This window comes from Bos mutus, chromosome 20 (genome assembly GCF_027580195.1).
Source record: "Bos mutus isolate GX-2022 chromosome 20, NWIPB_WYAK_1.1, whole genome shotgun sequence".
Taxonomy (NCBI): Eukaryota; Metazoa; Chordata; class Mammalia; order Artiodactyla; family Bovidae; genus Bos; species Bos mutus.
In genome coordinates, this window is record NC_091636.1 from 68,782,739 (window position 1) to 68,805,777 (window position 23,039).

General features: G+C 46.6%; 1 long non-coding RNA gene across 2 annotated transcripts; it reads left to right on the forward strand.

Annotated features, from left to right (window-relative positions):
* Nucleotides 1-743: 743 nt before the first annotated feature.
* Nucleotides 744-20,705, forward strand: LOC138984247 (uncharacterized). Of its 2 annotated transcripts, none has more exons than XR_011461515.1 (5): nucleotides 744-869; nucleotides 5,575-5,699; nucleotides 6,291-6,359; nucleotides 9,330-9,429; nucleotides 15,800-20,705. It is a non-coding gene; the product is annotated as an uncharacterized lncRNA (long non-coding RNA). The 2 variants fall into 2 exon arrangements; XR_011461514.1 differs by having other exon boundaries at nucleotides 5,575-5,651.
* The last annotated feature ends 2,334 nt before the right edge of the window (nucleotides 20,706-23,039 follow it).

The window sequence follows — 23,039 nt, forward strand, 5'->3', positions numbered from 1 at the left end:
TGCCACACGACAGCTTTTATCCAGGAGCATGAGGCAACCAGCTCTGCCTTCACCACACTCCCGGCCCCAGTACACAAGGGAGAGGGATGGAACATTCTGGATCTGTGTCCAGTATTTGTTACGAGGTCGTCAGTTTCTTCCTCTGAACAACCGCACAGTACTGACACCTTCCGTGTGGCGTTTACGTGAAGGAGTGAACGCAAGGGCTCAAAGGATAAACAGCTTGTCTTAGCTCTGTTAGTGTTGTACTTGTGCTTGAGACTGGAGGGAAGTCCACAATTCCAGGCCCTTCAGACGAGTGTGACGTCCACACATCTACAGGAAGCCCCTCTTCAAAGCAGATACGTCAAGTGATGGGACGTTCCTTGGATGGTCGGTGCGAGTTGCACCAGCCGGCGCTGGTCACAGACAACCACAGGTGATCAACAGTCTCAAGCTCTCCTGAGCTCCCCGTTTCCCTGGCTCTACGCAGCCGCCCCTCTGAGAGCCCCAGCCGCAGTCACTCCCACCTCCAAACCACTCAGGCTGATGCGGCGGCACCACGTGGGCACTCTGGGGCTCTGGCCACAAGCTCCTAAGTTTCCTCTACCCGGAGAAGGGCAGAGGCTGTGCGAGCCTGGCGTGAGCTTCAGAGTCTCTGCCTCAGCAGTACGTGGTGATGAGTCAGACTCACAGTTCCTCTCTTCCCTCCCCAGCCTCATCCAGCTAGGAAATCAATAGTCACTAAGCTCTGGCAGCCAAAGGCCATTCCTGAGAAGTGCGGTGCTCGAGTGGCCATGACGATACTAACCAAGTAATGGACACCGACAAGCCCCCAGGACAAAAATCGCAGGGACATGCAGGGGAACGGCCATTACTGCTGAAATGAGGTAATTATTATGGGGGAAGACAGCTGTATGCTGAGGTTCCACCCGTTTACCACTAACGGGGGTCATGGTGGCGATTTCCGTCTGTAGCACAGATTTGGTCTGTCTGTAAAGTTCTGGTTGTCTTGGAAGACTCAGGTTCAGAATGTAGTAAAACTCCTCTGGAGACCACCTTTCCTGGGGACGTGCTGGTCAGCACCCTTGCTTTTGGGGGTTTGTTGATTGCGTGTGACGATATGTCACCATCTGTACCTATCACTAAAGGGTCAGGTGCCCCTCTGGGCAGCCCTCCTGAGACCTGGGCGGGGCTGAAGGGCCCCTTCCTCACCTCTCAGCCTTCTGTCTGTGTCTGGAAGGCAGGCCTTCATTTATTAGCTGGACCAAAAGGGTGCTGACCAGAGTGACCGCAGCCCTCGCCTGCCTGCCCTCTGCTCCTGTCTTCCGAGGTCACCTGCATAGGGCCCTGCTCACCTGTTCCCACTCATCATCACAGAAAAGTCCCCCCACAGCCTCCCTCACAGGGAACTCACAATCATTTATTTTTGAAAGTAAAGAAAAATGAATAAACAATGATTGTGCATGTTAGTCAGTCGTGTCTGACTCTTCATGACCCCATGGACTGTAGCCCACTGGGCTCCTCTGTCCATAGGATTTCCCAGGCAAGAACACTGGAGTGGGTTGCCATTTCCTCGTCCAGGGGATCTTGATGCTGGGGATTCGTCGATTAGCAGATAAGATTCAGATCTCTGCCAACGATGGTCTTACGCCCCAGGGCAAGGGACGGGTAAGCAGCAAGAATAACAGTGTGGATGTTCACTATACTGGGCTGCTCGGGTTGCCATAAAAAACGCCTCAGACGGAACGGCTCGAACAACAGAAACCCACGTGCTCACAGTTCTACAGACTAGTGGCCCAGATCTAGGTTCCACTGCAGTTGGGTTTCTGAAGATGGCTCTCTCCCTGGCTTTCAGACTGCCAGCTTCTCACTGTGCCTTCTCAGGGCCTGTCCTTGGGGGCCTGGAGAGAGAGCGCTCTTCTCTTCTTACAAGGACACTAATTCTACAGGATCAGTGCGTGTGTGTAAGTTCTTCAGTCGTGTCCAATTCTTTGCTACTCCATGGACTGTAGTCTACCAGGCTCCTCTGTTTATGGGATTCTCCAGGCAAGAATACTGGGGTGGGTTGCCATTTCCTTCTCCAGGGGATCTTCCTGACCAAGAGATCGAACAACCGTCTACTGTGTCTCCTGCATTGGCTAGTGGGTTCTTTACCAGCAGTGCGACCTGGGAAGCCCATAGAATCAGGGCCCACCTCTAAGCCAAATTCCCTCCTGAGAGAGCCCATCACCAAGTCCAGCCATATGGGAAGTCAGGGCTTCAACACACAAGATGTAGGGAAACGGTTTGGAGAAATGTCTACTTAGATCTTCAGCTCATTTTTTGATTGGATTTTCTTTTGCAATATTGAGCTGCATGCGCTGAGGTCTACAAACAACAAATACTGGAGAAGGAGTGGAGAAAAGGGGAATCCTCCTACACTTCTGGTGGGGATGTAAACTGGTGCAGCTACTATGGGGCACAGTATGGAGGCGGCTTTAAAAAAGTAGAACTACGGTGTGACCAGGAATCCCACTTGTAGGCATATATCTAGAGAAAACCATCATTCAGAAAGACACACGCGCCCCAGTGTTCATTTCATTGCAGCACTGTTTACATGGAAGCAACCTAAGTGTCCGCCAGCAGGTGAATGGGTACACATGTGGTGCACGTACACAGTGGGATACTACTCAGCCATAAAAATCATGAAATACTGTCACTTGACTTAAGATGGATGGATCTAGGGTCTTCCCGGGTAGATCAGTGGGTAAAGAATCCACCTGCAATGCAGGAGATACCAGAGACAAGGGTTCGATCACTGGGTCAGGAAGATCCCCTGGAGGAGGAAATGGCATCCCACTCCAATATTCTTGCCTGGAGAATCCCATGGATGGAGGAGCCTGGTGGGCTACAGTCCATGAGGTTGCAAAGAGTCTGACACTATTGAAGCAGCTCATCACACGTGCACAGATGGACCTAGACATTATCATATACGTTAAGTAAGTCAGCTAGAGAAAGATAACGATTTCACTAATTTTAAATGGACTCCAATTTATTAGAGTTCTGGACTAAATAAAATTCAACAAGACTTCCACAGTTAGCAACGAATCATGTGAATTTTTTTTCCTTTCCTATAAAATGTCTACACCCTTTCCTAACTGGGTAGAAAGGCATAGTCTCTATGTCAATATCACATTCCACTTCAGTGTTTCTTCTGAATAAGATACATTGGTCCCACTCTTTTCCATCTACATATTTGAAAAAATCCCAATGTAGACAATTTTTTTATTTTTTTAAATTTTATTTTATTTTTAAACTTTACATAATTGTATTAGTTTTGCCAAATATCCAAATGAATCTGCCACAGGTATACATGTGTTGGAAGGATCACACTTAGAATATATTATATAATCTAGGAAATACTGATTGCACATTATCTGAAAAAAAGAAAAACACTGACATTGTCACTGTTCTTGCTCCTGAAATCATTGGAAAACATTATGGAAATGAGATAGATATGGATTTCGTCAGAGCTATGGGTTAGCAGTCTATTACTGAGTGAAAGCTGTGACACTGCAATGGATCCATACCTTTTTACTTACAAATTGGTAAATACATATTAACTATGGTTCACCATTTAATTTTCATCATTATACTAGATGGTAATTTATGGGATTATAGAACTAAAGTATTTTAAGACTGCATTTGCTTATAGTCGAGAGTGTTTCATGGGCTTGTTTTGCTAAACTGTAGTGTATTCCTAGATAGGGCCGCTGGGGAGGCCCTCACCGTATCTACCCACCACCGACCCGTCACCTACCTGTCCGGTGACGTGCAGGGACTCAGCACGGCGGGGACAGCATCAGGTGCGGGTGTTAGAGCTTCCGGAAAGGGCACAACATGGCAGAGCGTGAGCAAATGGACCAAGCGTCCCCCCCCCAGATTGAAGGAGGGCATTTTTACAAACACTTATCCGCCCTTTCACGATTCTTTTTTTCTAAATTCGAGTTTAAAGAATTGGACGGAGGAGCCCAAGAGAGGAGAGGAGGGAAGAAGAAGAGACGGAGGACTTAGAAGGGGGATGGGGAGAGGGAGAGGAAGACAGAGAGGAAGCAGGATTAGAAGTGGGAGCAGGGGGTGCAGAGAAGAAACAGAGTCAGAAGCCTTCCCCACGAACCTCCCCCGGGGGGACCTCAGCCCAGGCAGGCCCCAGGGCTGGTATTGCCGCCCGCTACTGCCTACTTCCTTCTCGTCCACCACAAATACAGATGTTTTCATCCACACGCGTCCGTCCTGGGCTCCATGGGAGGCGCTGAATTCCCACAGGCCATTTCATCTGGGTTTCTGTGAGCTCTCCGAGGAGCTAATCTTTGAGGCCATTGCTGGCCCATGTACCTCATAGCTGGAGCAAAGCAAGCTGGTCCCGGAAGTTCCCTTCTGTGGAAAATGTCTGGAGAGTGGTTAACACCTCCTTCCAGCTCTTTAGATGGGATGATGGTAAATCTGAGCAGCTTCCACCCAAACCATCCTCGCCTGGGCAGGTGGTCCTGCAACCACCCGATGCAAGGCAGCTTCACTACAGGAGCCTCAGGCTTTTGAAGCAATCTGAGTAATCCCGACGTGAGTGAAATACGGCCGTGATCGCGTCTACTCCATTCTGCATACCCAGAAAGATAAGCTCGTCAACTGGCCGTTTTTCAATCGCTTCAGCCCCATTGATCACTCTTCCCCTCTCCACCCTCTCACTCCATCTCTTTCCTTCATCTCTTTCTCTCTTTCATCCCCAAAGCAATATGAAAAACGACTCCTCACTGAATGAAAAGAACTAAAGAAGGCATAAAAACGTCCCCTGTGTTTCCAGTCAGGGTTTCACCTGAGTTAATTCATAAATGTATGCACATATTTTACATAGAAATTCTCAGAAAAAAAAAAACTCTTAATTTTCAACTTTTTTTCCTATTGCTAATAATAGCTACTATTAAAAGAAGTTCTCTAAAAGTAACTATTAGCTATGGAAAATATAAATAAATATAAATTTATTTATAGAATAATATTCAGAAACTATACCTGGGGATAATTGTTTTGAGTATTTTTTTAGCCCTGCAAAGTAAAATACCTTTGAAATTCATTTATAAATAATGTAAATAAGTTTTAGCGATGGAGAATAGATAAAATTCTTACATTAAAAATAGGACTTTTAAATAATGACTTAATTTATTGAGATTGTCTAAGAAAAAATACAGCAAAGACACAAAACTACTTTCATTTGGGCTTTTTTCATAGTAATTATACTTTTGCATAAAAATGCATTTAATTCATGAGAGTTTGGTGTTTTTCATAGAGATGCAACTCTTATGTCTCTAGAGTTGAGTGAACCAATTTGGTACTAAAACCGTTTGATCAATACTCCTTTCTGGAATAACAGCCTGGGGGAGAAAGGTGAACTTCAGTTCAGGTAAAAGGAGGAACTGATGTTTCAGGAGGTCTGGGTTTTATCCTTAGTTTCACTGGGAAAGATACATGCTATTCATTCTCAGAAGTAAGGGGTTGAAAGCTGGGCCCAATTATAGCACATAGTAAATCTATTTTATTTTCTCCTTTCTGAAATTCTAGCTTAACGTATCATGAAATTGCAGAGAAATCCTAGACATCAGAAGCATTTTCTAGCCTGGGAGAGGTTCATGGACCACGTGAGTGCCGCACCAGCCTTCCTCGTACTGAGCATGTGGGTGGGGAAAGTGAGCGTCGCTCAGTCCTGTCTGACTCTTTGTGACCCCATGGACTGTAGCCCTCTAGTCTCCTCTGTCCATGGAACTCTCCAGGCAAGAATCCTGGCGTGGGTTGTCATTCCTTCTCCAGAGAATCTTACCAACCCTGGGATCGGGCCTGGGCATCCTGCATTGCAGGCAGATTCTGTACCACCTGAGCCACCAGGGAAGCCCAAGGGTGTGGGTCCCAGTGTCTAGATCCATGTCTTTAAGCTGGGCGGGTTCCCCTCTATGGGCAGAAAGCCCCTGAAGTGAGGCGGGGCACTGGCATAGAACACGTGATTCGCCTATCCTTATAAACAGGCAAATCACTCATCCCTAAAGTATAAGCCATACAATCACATTATTGCCTTTGCCTCAAGAGTTCACAGAAGGAAACTGGCATGCTGACCCCAAGATGAGTCCCACGCCATTTCATTTTAAAACGTATTTTGTGTGTGCACATCTGCACATGTCCATGCGTTAGGAAAGGACACACACACACACACGCAGGGCTGTATATGCATAACATTTATTTATCTCACCTTCATTTATCTGCATCCGAACATTCATTTCTTAAAGTGATCCTCGGAGAGTTTCCTGTTTAATTGCTGTCTGCGGTACAGGGGGTGAGGCTGTCTGAAGTGCCAGGTGGGTAATAAACTAATAAAACGCATTCCCCAGCCTACAGTGTAAAAGCTTTATACGAAATGAAGGAGCTGTTTCTATTTCATATTATGGCCCTTGTTTGGAGGGGCGGTACTGCTCTCCCCATCACCAGAGAGCTGACCTGATGTCACACAATGTGACTGACCCAGATGTCAGGGCCTCCAGGAGCCCAGCAGGCTCAGGACCCAACAGAGCCTTGGCGCTCAAAGACTCACCTTATCTCTAGGAGAAGAAACACATCCTGTGGTCACAGATGATTCGCTTTCTTTGTTCAAGGACATAGCTCACCTCTGAAAATGCTACAGACTTCCAGATGTGAAAGGATTGAATCATTATCTATGGGTTCCTAGTTAAACCCACTCTCTTACATGGGGAAAGTCTCCAAAAAGTGTCAGATTTCATTTTCTTGGACTCCAAAATCCCCGTGGATGGTGACTGCAGCCACGAAATTAAAAGACAATTGCTCCTTGGAAGAAGAGCTACGACAAACCTAGACAGCATATTAAAAAGCAGACACACATCACTTTGCGGACAAAGGTCTGTACAGTCAAAGCTATAGTCATGTGTGGATGTGAGAACTGGACCATAAAGAAGGCTGAGCACCAAAGAACTGATGCTTTCAATCTGTGGTGCTGGAGAAGACTCTTGAGAGCCCCTTGGACTGCCAGGAGATCAAAACATTCAATCCCAAAGGAAATCAACCCTGAATATTCATTAGCAGGACTGGTTCTAAAGCTGAAGCTCCAATACTTTGGCCAACTGATGTGAAGAGCCAACTCACTGGCAAAACCTTGATGCTGGGAAAGCATGAGGGCAGAGAAGGTGGAGAAGAAGGAGGAGACAGAGGATGAGATGGTTGGATGGCATCATTGACTTAATGGACATGATTTTGAGCAAACTCCAGCAGATAGTGAAGGACAGGGAAGCCTAGCATGCTGCAGTCCATAGAGTCACAGAGTCAGACACGACTTAGTGATTGAACAGCAAGAACAATAAACCCATTCTCTAAAATGCAGGTTCCAGAATTTTCAGCGATGGGTGCTCAAATGATGGGTCAGGACACAGATGCTGACTTCTGACATGTCCTCGAAGAGGCACATCGAGAAGTGCTCCTTCATCTCTCCATCCTGGTTTCCGAGGCCAGTCTCCTCATCTCTAAGTCATGTTTAGTTCTGCTGAATGAAGTGAGTCAGCCTCCACGATGTATAAAACGCGAGGAAGCTACATGGCAGTGTCAAAAACACTTAGGTTTTAATTTGCATTTCCTTCAAGTGCCACAGATGAGATTGCAATGAGAAGTTGCAAAGAGGGGAGGAAGATGGGAGGGAGTTTCAAAAGGGAGGGGATATATGTATACCTATGGCTGATTCATGTTGAGGTTTGACAGAAAACAGCAAGATTCCATAAAGCAATTATCCTTCAATAAAAAATTAATTTAAAAAGAGGCTGCAAAGACACTGTGAAGCAGTGAGGACGAGACAGAACAGGAAGATGGTGTGCAGGGCCCTCTGCTTCCCCCAGGATGCTGAGAGAGGGAAGGGACCCATTAGCCCTGCGTCTCTACACCGCAGAAGGAAGCTCAGATGTGGGTGTTTGCGCCACTGTCCTGACGCTGGGCCAGCACCGTGCAAGGGAGTGCCTCCTTCCTCCTGGCCCATCTCTCACTCATCCCCTCAGAGGAGTGAGGAGGGAATCCTCTGTCACCAGCTTCACCTGGCAAATCCACGAGTCCACTTGCTAAAGAGTCACAAGATGAGTCTTCATTATTCAGACTTCCAAGCTTCAAAAAGTGCACACGTTCTTTTCTTTGTACTTTAACATAGAAGTGTTCTTCCTTTTTATTGGACTGAAGCTTCCTTCTCGTTTTATTAAAGCATAGGTGATTAACGTTGTATTAATTTCTGCTATACAGCAAAGTGATGCAGTTATGTATATATACATATATATTTTTTTCTTTTCCATTGTGGTTTATCACAAAATATTGAATATCGTTCCCTATGCCGTGTTATTGATCTGTTCTGTATGTAGTAGCTTACATCTGCTAACCCCATTCCGCTCGGAAGCCCCTCCCTCTTGGTCACCACAGGTCCACATTATCTGTGTCCCTGAGTCTGTTTCTGCTTCACTAATAAGTTCGGTTGTGTCCTATTTTAGATCCACATGATATCATGCAGTTTTTGTCTTTCTCTTTGACTTGCTTCATTTAGCATGATAGTCTCTAGTCCTATCCATGTTGCTGAAAATGGCATTTTTTCATTTTTTTCCATGGCTGAGTAATATTCCATTATATATAGTTGTTGTTACAGTTCAGTTTCCGAGTCGTGAAAATATATAATAAATACAAATATTAAAATAATAATATATATAGGAGATTCCTGGTAGCTCAGATGTTAAGAATCTGCCTGCAATATGAGAAACTCAAGTTCAATTCCTGGGTTGAGAAGATCCCTGGAGAAGGAAATGGCAACCCACTCCAGTATTCCTACCTGGAAAATTCCATGGACAGAGGAGCCTGGTGAACTACAGTCCATGGGGTCACAAAGAATCAGACACAACTGAGCAACTAACACTTTCATATGTGTGTGTGTGTATATATATATAGAGAGAGAGACATATATAAATAGGGTTTAATCCTAAAATGACCAACACTCTCATACACTTTCATATATATATATTTTTACTGCATATACATTTATACCAGTTTATGTATATATATACACTGCATCTTTTATCTATCCCTCCATTGAGGAACATTTAGGTTGTTCCCATGTCTTGACTATTGTGAATAGTAAAGTGTGCACACACTCTAATTAGATTTACGGACTTTAAAAATGCCTGTTGGACTTGTTGTTTAGATCTCAGGATGCCCAGTAAATCTCTGCTCCATCTCTCTCTTTGGAGACCCCAAATTAGTCATTTGTGGAGCTAATTGTTGAAATTACTCGATTCCAGGAACGGAAGAAAACACTCCTGAAATTAAGTGAATTGTCATGAGGATGTGTGTTGGACATAAGGATGAGGAATGTAGCACAGGCCATTTGACATTTCACACGTAAGTTTTTCAAACTGCAATAATAAGTGGACAGAATCCCCACTTTTTCCGCTTCACTGAAACAATCCTAAGGCTGTCTGATTGCTAGAGAGCATTGGTTAGTAAGACTGGGTCACAGGCTGCCCTGTTGATGTCAGTTTTACACACAAAAATGGCCATTTACTTTGCAAAGCAATGTTAAGCCGCCTCACTGCAGAGATGTGTGATGCTGAGGTATTTCTAGCAACAACAGCAGTGGTAAGTGACTCAGTCCAGGGGAGTCACCTGGGCCTGTGCCCTGACAGACACCTGGGCCCCGATGCATCTGGTGATGTATTTGGCTAATATGACACAGGGTCACAAAGAAAACCAGATCCTAACAAGTGCTTCATCGTTTGTCATGATACAGTGTTTAACGAAACCAGTCCGTACAACCTAGGGTAACAGCGGATACGGTAGTTTTGGAATCAACCCTGAATATTCATTTCAAGGACTGATGAAGCTAAACTTTCAATACTCTGTCCACTTGATGTGAAAAATCAATTCATTGGAAAAGACCCTGATGCTGGCAAAGATTGAAGGCAGGAGGAAAAGGGGGGCAACCGAGGATGAGATAGTTGGATGGCATCACTGACCCAAAGGACATGAATTTGAACAAACTCAGGGTGATAGCAATAACAGGGAAACCAGGTATGCTGTAGTTCATGAGGTCACAAGGAGTTGACCATGACTTAGTCACTGAACAGCAGCAAAGGTGGAAAACAAAATTTATACCATGTCTGAAAAACCAGCAGTATTTAAACTTGAAAAAAGCAAGCCCCCCAGTGCCACAGGAGAATTACTAAGGGCATATGTGTTCCAGGCCATTCAGAGCATCTGTGATTTGACAGAGTCAAGACTTCTGAGCCATTTTCATGTCAAAAAAAAGCAGTCTTCCCTCCCCTCTCCAAGCATAGTTTAAGGTTTTGTCAGGATTCCCATAATTAACCTGTATATTTGGCATTTAATATCCAGGCTGCTCTCAGTCATATTGGGTTACTAGTTTTTTTCAGAGCTTTGTTTAGGATGTGAGTATATTTTTCAAAGATACTGCCAGAAACTTTTCAAAAATTAGAATGGGTGGGAATAAAACAATGTTTTACTCAACTGTAACATTTTTCTTCTTTTCTGAGTCCTCTGAGGTCAGAAAGCAACTAAAGACTCTCTTGATGAAAGTGAAAGAGGAGAGTGAAAAAAGTGGCTTAAAACTCCACATTCAAAAAGTGATCAGAGCATTGGGTCCCAGCACTTTATGGGAAATAGATGGGAAAACAGTGGAAACAGTGACAGACTTTCATTTCTTGGGATCCAAAATCACTCCAGATGATGCCTACAGCCATGAAATTAAAAGACACTTGCCCCTTGGAAGAAAATCTATGACAAACCTAGACAGCATATTAAAAAGCAAAGACATTGCTTTGCCAACAAAGGTCCATCTAGTCAAAGCTATGACTTTCCGGTAGTCATGTATGGATGTGAGAGTTGGACTATAAAGAAAGCTGAGTGTCAAAGAATTGATGCTTTTGAACTGTGGTGTTGGAGAAGACTCTTGAGAGTCCCTTGGACTGCAAGGAGATCCAACCAGTCCATCCTAAAGGAAATCATTCCTGAATATTCATTGGAAGAACTGATGTTGAAGGTCCAATGCATTGTGATATGATGCATTCCAATGATAAGAAGAGCTGACTCATTTGAAAAGACCCTGATGCTGGGAAAAATTGAAGACAAGAGGAGAAGGGGATGACAGAGGATGAAATGGTTGTATGCCATCACCAGCTCGATGGACATGAGTTTGATCAAGCTCTGGGAGATGGTGAAGGACGTGGCAGCCTGGTGTGCTGCAGTCCCTGGGATCAGGAAGAGTTGGACACAACTGCGGGAATGAACAACAACAAGTGAGATCAGAGAGGTCTGCGTGCGCTTAGTAACCAGTGTGAAACGAGTGAGATCCGAGAGGTCTGAGTGCTGAGTGCGCTTTAGTAATCCAGGTGTGAAACAGTGTGAGTGAGATCCGAGAGGTCTGAGTGCGCTTAGTAACCAGTGTGAAACGAGTGAGATCCGAGAGGTCTGAGTGCGCTTAGTAACCAGTGTGAAACGAGTGAGATCCGAGAGGTCTGAGTGCGCTTAGTAACCAGTGTGAAACGAGCGAGATCCGAGAGGTCTGAGTGCGCTTAGTAACCAGTGTGAAACGGCGAGATCCGAGAGGTCTGAGGCGCTTTAGTAACCCAGTGTGAAACGGCGCGAGATCCGAGAGGTCTGAGGCGCTTTAGTAACCAGTGTGAAACGCGGCGAGATCCGAGAGGTCTGAGGCGCTTTAGTAACCAGTGTGAAACGAGCGAGATCCGAGAGGTCTGAGGCGCTTTAGTAACCAGTGTGAAACGGCGAGATCCGAGAGGTCTGAGCGCTTTTAGTAACCAGTGTGAAACGAGCGAGATCCGAGAGGTCTGAGTGCGCTTAGTAACCAGTGTGAAACGAGCGAGATCCGAGAGGTCTGAGTGCGCTTAGTAACCAGTGTGAAACGAGCGAGATCCGAGAGGTCTGAGTGCGCTTAGTAACCAGTGTGAAACGAGCGAGATCCGAGAGGTCTGAGTGCGCTTAGTAACCAGTGTGAAACGAGTGAGATCCGAGAGGTCTGAGTGCGCTTAGTAACCAGTGTGAAGGCACCTCATTGTCTTCTTTTGGTCCCGCCTATTCCATAATGTCACAAAGACATTTCAAAATATGGAGATATTAAAAAGCAGAAATATCACTTTGCCAACAAAGGTTTGTATAGTCAAAGCTATGTTTTTTCCAGTAATCATGTATAGATGTGAGAATTGGACCATAATGAAGGCTGAACACCAAGGAACTGATGCTTTTGAACCGTGGTTGGAGAAGACTTTTGAGAGTCCTTTGGACAGCAAGGAGATCAAAACAGTCCATCTCAAAGGAAACCAACCCTGAATTACTCATTGGAAGGACTGATGTAAAGCTGGAACTCCAATATTCTGGTCACCTGGTGCGAAGAGCTGACTCATTAGAAAAGACCCTAAGGCTGGGAAAGATTGAGGACAGGAGGAGAAGGGGGTGACAGAGGATGAGGTGGTTGGATGGCATCACTGACTCAATGGACATGAGTTTGAGCAAACTCCAGGAGACGATGAAGGACAGGGAAGCCTGGTTTGCTGCAGTCCATGGGATCATGGATACAACTGAACGACTTAACAACAGTCTTCTGAAATCTAAAACAAAATGCGGCTTGGAAGGGGTGTTACAGCGACAGGAGATTCAGTTGTGGAAAGTGAATGGTACACGAAAGTTACAAATTCAAAGCTATAGGAAGTGAGTCTTCCTGCATTCATTCACTCACTCAGTCTTCAGCAGGGATGGCCTGGGACTATATGGCCTCGGTCCTGAGCACAGTGGGCCAGTGAGGCAGGGGGACCCAGTTTAAACAGACGTCAGTGCACTAGGTCGGCAGGGAGGAGGGCAGTGCAGGATCTAACCCCACTGAAGTGCACAGCTCTCGACCACACTTCTGGTGCTAGAGGAGCACCCAGCCTCCAGCCACCACAGCACCATCCACTGAGTGCTCCCCCTGCCCTGCAGGTGGAGTCTGCAGGCTTTGTGGGTGCTGTGTTCCACCTGGCACAGTTAACCCTTGGAACACCCCCTTATCTAAAGAACTTGACTGAGACAGGCAGGCTGCGTTGCTTACCCCAGCCAGGCAGCACCCTGGGACTCCGGATTAAACGTGTGCTGGTTCCTCGCACACCATCAGGCTGTGGCTGACAGGTCAGTGTGACACCACTTTGTACGCGGACCAGTCTATGATTAAGATGGGATGAAGCATATTTGGAACCGGATAATAAAAGCCGTATTTTCTAGCACTCTTTCTTGTTTTGTGACTTCACGGTTTGAAGCAGAGCAACTCCTTTTCATAAATTCTACGGTATTCATAGGGCTTCCCTGACGGCTCAGACATTAAAGAATCTTCCTGCAATGCAGGACCTGGGTTTGATCCGTGGTGGGGAATAGAACAGGGTGCATGGGGATATGATGAGTCAAGAACCCTCAGTAACACCAAATTGGTTTAACACTGACTCAGCCTGATTGCTGATTGAATTCAGCAATTCAGATTGCTAAGTAGGTAGGTTCCATTCCTACGAAAGTAACTAGAGAGATGTAAAACAATACTTTAAGGACTACAGAGAACTTCTTACATCAGGGAGAAAGCAGAGCGGAAGGCTGGCCCCAGGATGGGGTTTTCCTTCTGCGAGAGCTGGTATTGCATCGCATGCTGGCCTCTGCAGGCCAGGGGCTCATGGGGAGACTTGGGGATCTCCCCGCCAAGACTGTTTTGGGTTTCCTACCACTGGTAATTCTTCAGTCACCCCAGGCAGACAAGATAACATGGTCATCTAAGATTCCAAAGCCTTTTCTTCTGTTTTACAATCTTTTCTTTCTCCTCCGTCATTTTAACTCACCTTCAACAGGCAGGTCCAAGCAAACTTCAAATCCCTCATAGTCCTTAATGGGTGAGAGAGTTCTATTAATCGCTCTGCACTCGTGGATTCCAAGTAGACTTCACTGCAGGTTTTAAAATTATGTAAGTCATTCCCTCAAGGCTGCAATCAGACAGGCAAATGAAAAGAGGAATTCTCACCTAAAGACTGTGGGTACAAACCAGTACTGACCTTGGAGTGGGAGCCAGATGACACTAATCGACACTGGGCCCTCAGGATAATGCAGAGATTCCAGCCATCCGTACAACATAGTGGACCTAGAGTGTCATACTGAGGGAAGTGAGTCAGAGAAGAGAAGTATCCAAAGGCGTCCCTTCTATGGGGAATCTAAAAAGACACGTTACAAATTAACTCTCAAAACACAAAGAGACTCATAGACTTAGAGAACAAACTCATGGTTACTGAGGACAAGGGATAGATAGGGAATTTGGGGTGGATGTGTACACTCTGCTGTATAAAATGGATAACCAACAAAGACCTATGGCATGTGAAGTGAAAGTCACTCAGTCGTGTCCAACTCTTTGCATGGACTGTACAATCTGTAGAAATCTCCAGGTCAGAATACTGGAGTGGGTAGCCATTCCCTTCTCCAGGGGATCTTCCCAACCCAGGGATTGAACCCAGGTCTCCCACACTGCAGGCGGATTCTTTACCAGCTGAGCCACCAGGGAAGCCCCACTGTATGGCTCAGGGAATTCTACTCAGTGTTACATGGCAGCCTGGAGGAGACAGAGGCCTGGGGGAGAATGGATCCATGTATGTGTGTGGCTGAGTCCCTTTGCTGTCCACCTGAAATTATCCCAACATTGTTAATCAGCTATACCTAGTACAAAATGAAAAGTTCAAGATTTTGTTTAAGGTTAAAAAAAAAAGAGAGAACAATACTGACCCTCTAGCATGAGGCCCGTGAAGCCGGCCGTGGCCTTGTACTCTGAGGCCGAGATGCTGAGCCTGCATGTGACTCGGGTGACACTGACCAACACTGACCCTGGAGGATGCCAGGCGACGCTCAGGACGTAGGATGGCGCTTCCTGCGTCCCTCGTGAAGGAACTCCTGCAGGGAACCAGGTGCGGCCGGGTTTTAGGTTGTTTCATCCAGTGAGTGGGGGAGGCTGGCTGGGTATCGGGGTTCAAGTTCAGAGGGCCTGTCTGACATGTCTGACACGGCACGACAGCACTCAGCATCAGTGGCCTTTGGGACAGTCACTCCTGCCCAGGGGTGAACCAGGAGCACCCCCTGCCCTGCCGGCTCCGCTGCCCACCATTTCATTAATTCTGCAAAACAATTCATGTCAGATCTCTGTCGTTATCAGTTGACTCAATGAATGCAAGCTTCGGGGCCATGCTGCTTAGTTCCCAGGCCTTCCCAAAGAGCAAGATCATTTTTTTTCCCACCCTCCTCCAGTAAGTTGTGTGAGGAAACCTGTCTGCTTCCCGGCCTGTTGTGAGAGTCCTTGCTTGGTATCTCAGTCCCTGCTCACAAAAAGGAGCTGCTTTTCACCTCTGCTGCTGCGAGCATTCCGGGAAGCCCCCTCCTCGTCCCAACCCTGCCCTCAGCATCCTGCCCCCAACACCCCCCTGCCCCTGGCAACCGCTGCCCTGAGCTGGCTGGCATTGCCTGACGGCCTTGTCAGGTGAGCCAGCTCCCCTGGTCCTTAGCAGAGCCCAGGTGGGGGCGTCGTGCACAGCTGCGCACAGCAGAGGTCTGGCTGTGTGGGGCTGGCTTTCTGCAGTCGCACCTGAAGTTGAGCTCCAGGTGATGCCTTGTCCCCGGGGAGTGGAGTGCAGCTGACACATGGGGGGCTCTATTAAATTACTCACATGACTCTCTATTCTCTGTCCCACAGACATTCTCTTGCTGTTCTCCATGAAGGACCAAGTCCAGAAGGTGAATCTCTGTGTTTCCTCCCCAACACCGGCATTTGATGCTGAGGTTGGGATGGGGACGCCATCCCCCTCCAGAGACGGCTCTGCTCACGTGTTCTGGAGCCTGGGCAAGACTGTGGATGCTCTGAGGTGTCTGAAGACTGTAGACACTGTGGTCAAATCCAGGTGATTCTTTCCTGCCCAGCCTCCTTCCCTTTCCTCTTTCCCCTTCTTGGTGTCTAAGCCCCGTTCCCCCGATATTTGACCTTTTGGGCAGCAACTGATCTCCACCAACTGGCCTCACCTCTTGCACAATTTCGGGCTTCAGTGATAGGAGGCCCTACATGTGCTTGTGTGTTGGAGAGGGGCTCACAGTGCGGAGGGGGCAGGGAAGAGAGGGGAGGAAAAATTGGGTCTCCTGAGAAGGGAGGAGACACTTCGGTTCTTGGCTTAGCCCACTTCACTGCACAATGCTTGAAACTGACATCTCTTTTTGCCATAAGGACGAGTACTGTTAGTGTTAATCACTCAGTCGTGTCCGACTCTGCGATGAGTCAGACACCATAAGAACGAATTTCCTTCCGAATGCCTACACCTGTTCCTCATTAAGAAAAAAGGGGGAAAAAAAGAAAGAAAAAAATGTTTGCAATGACACCGAAGTAAATGACCTTGACTTTACTTCTTGCAAACTAACACATCCGTCCTTTGATTAGAGAACTTGGCCCTCCCGTTCCTGGTCGCCGTGTGGCACATCCATGTTTCCCTCCACCTGCTTTCCCCTTACTGGCTTTGCAGCGCATGTGACCCACCTTGGCTGGCTTCCCCCAAGCCTTCCCCTCCTGATGGGGGACAGGACATGGCCTCTGTCCCAGCCAGCCGGGGAGGAGAGGAGAGGAAAACGGGCCTTGGGGGTGGAGACGATGGGGACCCTCCACTCCATGGCTCAGCAGTAAGTCAGGAGCCGGTCCTCTGTCGCCAGCTCTGTCTGTGGCTTTTTCTGCCCTTCCTGCCGCGCCAGCCTGATGGACCTGGGAGGGAAGGCTTGTTCTGCCTCCAGGAAACTGAGATTTGGAATAGCGTCCCTTGAAAACCTCTATCCCTTCACCCCTGTTTATTTTTCCTACGGCACACGTAATTATTGCCTGACATTGTACTTTATATTTATGTGGTTATGTATTAGCTGCCTTCCCACCAGAGTGCAAACCATCCGATATCTCTGTGTCTCGCGGTCCCCAGTAATGCTCGGCATTAAACAGACTTGGGCTAAGTGTCTGTTGGAAAATGAGTGATTAATTCTGTGTTGCCAAGCGTTGATTTCTAGGTCCCCAGAAAGCATTTGACTCCTTGCCAGAACAGTTTACATTTCTCTGCTAAGATTCCTTCTCTGCTTTCCCGTTCTGTCTACCTTTCCCCGTGAATGCCCGAACATAAGCGCAATCGGTCTTTCAGCATCTCTATCTGCTCTTTCCAACATCTCCGTCTTCTGTGGGGATGCTGTGGATTCTTTTCCAATGATGGATCCTTATCCCCTGTGCTTTTCCGAACCTGGTAATCCTTACATTATATACTCTCGATGATATACAGAGTTTGGAGTCTGGGAACTTCTCTAGATTCTGTTGATTTTTCTTATACTGTTAACATTTCTAGTAACATACAATCTGAGTTCCAGGCAAACCATAAAGACAGAAAAGATGGCCATCCCCAGAATTATGTGTCTTCATCTAAAAACAATAACGAAAAATTCCCCTTACTTTTAAAAAGTCATTTTCCATATTCTTTCCACAAGGGAATCTTCCCAAAGACTTGGATTTTGTTTCTGTTCATGGCTGCTGCCGCCCCCACGGATGCCCTGCCTGTTGCCCCTCTGCACCAGCTCGTCTCTTAAGTGAAGCTTGTTCTTGCCTTGGGCACAGTCTGCCCAAGGACCTTCTCTGTCTGCAGGGCCCAGGGAAGCTGGACGTGCGGTGTAATTAGCACCCGGGAGCCGTACCCGGCCCCTGTCCTGTAACCAGACGGAGTCAGAGGGGAACCCTGGCTCCCTTCCCCAGGGGATCGCCCTCCTGACCTCTCAGTGCCCCCAGCAGCGCCCCCCTGGTTTCCTGGTAATGAATCCCCTCTTCCTTCCTCCCTTTCTGATTGGTTCCTCCTGGGGCCACACCCCAAACTCTTGCCTCTGACCCTGCTTCTGGGAACCAGTTTAGTCCGCAGTCTGAGCCTTTGTCTATGATCTTCATCAGCCCCGTGTCTGTGTCTAAACCTTTCCCTTCCTTCAAGGTTTACCTCGGGTTCTGATTGCTCCGTGAACCCTTAACCTTCACCCTCGAGGTTGCTTACAGAAGTCCTGACAGTCTCAGCTCGTGCTCATCAAATCTTCCCAAGACTTTATCCGTAACTGTCTTTTGGCATCAAGCATTTCTTGTTCCAAAATTCATCTTGGGGTCTCCTCTCCCTACTCAACAGAGTACAAATTCCAAGCAAGGACCACAGCTGCACTTCTCCTGTGTGACCCATAACTTCTTCAAGAGTGCTTTGCTTTGAGTGACTGGGCCATATTTAAGAGTGGCTGAAAGTGAAAGTCAGTCAGTGGTGTCCAACTCTTTGTGATCCCATGGACTATACAGTCCATGGAATTCTCCAGGCCAGAATACTGGAGTGGGTAGCCTTTCCCTTCTCCAGGGGATCTTCCCAACCCAGGGATTGAACCTAGATATCCCACATTGCAGGCAGATTCTTAACCAGCTGAGCCACCAGGGAAGCCCAAGAATACTGGAGTGGGTAGCCTATCCCTTCTCCAGGGATTCTTCCCGACCCAGGAATCGAACTTGGGTCTCCTGCACTGCAGGCAAATTCTTTACCAACTGAGCTGTGCTGTAAACATTGTAAATGTTGCTTCATGCACTCTTCACTTTATATTTTTATTTTATTTTTCTAACTGATTTTGAGATATTCATTGGATTGGATATTCTTACCTTTGAGAAAGTTTAATGGAGCATATAATTGACATATAACACATTTTTGTAGATTAATAGAATTAATTTTAATGGAAAGCTATTTGTCATTGTTAAATGCCAATTTTCAAGCTACATTTTTTCTCCTGAACTGTCATGTCATTTTCTAGTTTCATTGTGGTTTCTAAATAATTATAACAATTTTAGGATAATTATTTTCTCAATATTTGGCACACTGGGGAAAGGTAAAAGAGGGATGGTTCTACATTTGAATTCGCTTAACGACAGAAGCACCGAAGAATTGATGCTTTTGAACTGTGGTGTTGTAAGAGACTGCTGAGAGTCCCTTGGACTGCAAGGTGATCCAACCAGTCCATCCTAAAGGAAATTAATCCTGAATACTCATTGGAAGGACTGATGCTGAAGCTGAAACTCCAATACCTTGGCCACCTGATTCAAAGAACTGACTCATTTGAAAAGACCCTGATGCTGGGAAAGATTGAAGGCAAGAGGAGAAGGGGACAACAGAGGATGAGATGGTTGGATGGAATCACTGACTCAACGGACATGAGTTGAGTGAACTTCAGGAGTTGGTGATGGACAAGGAGGCCTGGTGCTACAGGCCATGGGTTCACAGAGAGATGACTATGACTGAGTGACTGCGTGGGACTGAACTGAATGATGGCAAGATCTTGCATTTTATGAATTTGTAACAAAGTGACTTCAACATCTGTCTGAGAGAGGTCCCAGAATCTAGTGCCAATCATGCATTCAGTTAAAAGAGGGTAAATTGAGAAGTTATGGCAGCTGAGTCGTGTCTGACTCTTTGTGACCCATAAATTGTAGCCCACCAGGCTCCTCTGTCCATGGGCTTCTCTAGGTAAGAATACCAGAGTGGGTAGCCAGCCCCTCCTCCAGGGGATCGTCCCCACCCAGGGATCACACCCAGGTCGGGTGTCCTGCTCTATAGGTGGGCTCTATAACACTGAGCCACCTGGGTAGCCCAAATGAGGGTACAGAAATGCCTAAACCTGCGTTTGCTTTTGCGTTTGGAACAGTTGCCACCTAGGCAGTAGGATGCCACTCAAGCAACCTCACTGAAGCCTGGTCAGGCCAACCCATCTAAGTATTTCCCTACACGCTTTCTAATGCATGATGAGCTCAGCAGAGTGGCTGAGTGGTTCATCAAGCCGTGCCTTCATTCACTGAACTGAGATCTCCCAGGAACCTGCTGTGTACCTGCCTAGGGCCCGGAGCTATAGACAGAGCAGCAGAGGCGACCTCGCCCCTGTTCACAGGGACCTTCAGCCACGTCCTGATTCCTGACCCCACCCATAAACTTGGATTTTTCTCTTGGATGTTTACAGATGAGAGCTTTGCTAAAATTTTGGCTGTGAAAGAATTGAAAACAGATGTAGAAAATCTGTACAATTATCAACAAACATAAATGTTTGGGCGTGTGTATATGTGCGTGCTAAGTCACTTCGGTTGTGTCCAACTTTTTGCAACCCCTTGGACTTTAGCCTACCAGGCTGCTATGTCCATGGGATTTCCCAGGCAAAAATACTGGAGTGGGTTGCCATTTCCTACTCCAGGAGATCTTCCTGACTCAGGGACCAAACCCTAGTCTCTTATGTCTCCTGCATTGGCAGGTGGGTTCTTTACCACTAGTACCGCCTGGGAAGTGTGCGCATCCCTCTATTTCTTGCTATCGCAAATTTGGCTAATAAATCGGAAGCAGGGTGCTGACGCTCAGTGAACCATGGCCAGTCCACCTCCAAGAACCTATTCAATGGGAAAAACATGGGAAGAAAATAATCCGTTGTAGGCGGCATCACGAAGATGGGCAAGAGCGTTGTAGAACACAGTGTGATATTCCTGCTGGAGACAGGCGAGGTTGCTGGCATCTTATTCACACATTTCGGATGTTACCTGGACCTGTCAGGAGCTCAGCTGGGGACCGCACTGCCTCCTGAAGCCTGTCCAGGTCAAGGAAGGCACATCACGCTTAACGATCAGTTTCTTTAGACTGGGGGAATTTGGGTTCTGCACTTAAAAAAAATGTATAGGTTAATTTATTAACTTTCTCTTTTTAAAATTTTTAGTTGAAGTATAGTTTCTATACAATATTTTACAAGTTACAAGTGTACACTATAGTGATTTATATGTTTGAAGTTTATAGTCCATTTGCAGTCAGTCCTTACGAAATATTAGCTGCGTTCCCCATGTTGTATAATGTATCTTTGAAACTTATGTTATATCTTGTTGTTTATGTTGTGGTTCAGTGGCTAAGTCATGTCTGACTCTTTGTGATCACAGGAACTACAACATACCAGGCTCCCCTGCCCTTCACTGTCTCCTGGATTTGATAGTGGAGGTGATGGAATTCCAGCTGAGCTAATTTCATACCTAAGAGCTTGTAACTCTTATTCCCCCAGCCTTTATAGCCCTCTCCCTTCCCTCTCCATACTGGTTACATTGATTGTGTCTAACTTATCCCACTTCTGGGTCTATGTCCAAAGGAAATGAAACCCTGATCTCAAAGAGATAGATACGGTACTCCCATGTTTATCGCAGCCTTATTTACAGGACCCGAGATGTGGGATCAGCCTAAGTGCCTCTCGGCAGAGAACCGGATAAAGAAATGATATCCACAAACGCTTGCGTGGTAACGGTACACAGCAGGCCTTGGCGGTCCCTTTGTGCCCTGGGCTGGGCCCACCGTGATTTCTGGAAGGCACGCTTGTGGTCAGATCACTCCGAGGGGCAAGCAGGAAGCAAGAGGTAGGAGATGCGGAGGACGTAAGCCCCCTTCATGAAGGACAGTCCCCAGAGCTGCCGCACAATGCTGACTCTATGCATCGGAACTTAGCCACCTGGTCGTGTTTATCTGCAAGGGGGCTGAAGCACGCCCTTACCCCAGTGATCTGACCTCAGCTACAGTGACGGAGGCAGGACATGAGCAGGGACGTGATCTCAGTTAACAGTTAGTTGCTGCTGTTCTTTAGTCACCAAGTCGCGCCCGACTCTTGGCGACCCAAAGGACTGCAGCATGCGTTGCTTCCCTGTCCTTCACTATCTCCTGGAGTTTGCTCAGACTCATATCCATTGAGTCAGTGATGCTATCTAACCATCTCATCCTCTGCCACCCCCTTCTTGAACAAAATTTTAAGTTACAAACTGCCCGATATGACCCACTAAGTAGCCTGAAGTCATTGGCTAAAGTATATATAAACTAAAAAAAAAAGTCTATACTTAATAGAATAAACTGCCAAATAAATGTCCTCCTATCTGCTATCCCGAGTACTCCAAGAGTAAAAATGTTCCAGGCACATCCTTAACACAGTCGTAACAGATTATACCTTTGCACATTTCCTTTCAGTTTTTCTTGGAGAAAAATCTGTCTCAGAAATGCTTGCACATTAGAGCCAATTTCAGACCGGAATTTATAGAACACTGCATACCATTTAGCTGGCAGATCAGAACTGCTCCTTTAGAAACGTCACAGGAAACTTCCATTATACACTGCAAATGTGTGGGAAGAAAATTTTGAAACATAAATTATGAGGACCTTTAAAATATATAACGCTTTACAGACAGTTGTGCTTTACCCGGCTGTCATGATCTTTCATGTAAATGCGGACCTGATGTCTTTTTAAAGAGCTGTTTTGTCTTCCTGGCTGCCTGAGACATCGCTAAAGAAAGCGGATGCTTTAAAATAATCTTTAAGAGACTGGGAAGGCGACTTTAAGTCAACAGAATTTGGGATAACTTTGGGCTGCTTAAGTGGAATTGACAGTTCCTGTGAGTAGATTTGTTCAAGTTCAAGTGCTGTTCCCTTAGTGTTGATACTCAAATGTCAAGCAAAATCCCACAGCCTGGGTGGAGCCATGGACCCAGGTTATAAATGCCCCCTCACCCCCAGGCTTCTGTTCCTTCACAGAAAGATGTGCCTCTCTGATCCGCACGTGGACTCTTGATCTGAGCCTGCCGTCCGTGTTACTACCAGCATTTGCGTCTGCTTTCTGGGATGAAGCCTAGAGCTTCTGGCAGGTCTCACCTGCAGCTCCCAGGTTCCCTGCTCTGTGTGTTCATCCCTGTGCTAAGGTGATGGCTGACCAGAAAACCCAAAGAGGAACACATGGAAAGTCCTTCATCCCCGTGAAAGCTGACACGCGGTGACTGTGACTGAACGATGTCCTTCTGACCATGTACTCCAGGAACAGGAATGATGGAGCGCAGAGAGCCTCTTTCTGCAGTGACCATGAAACCT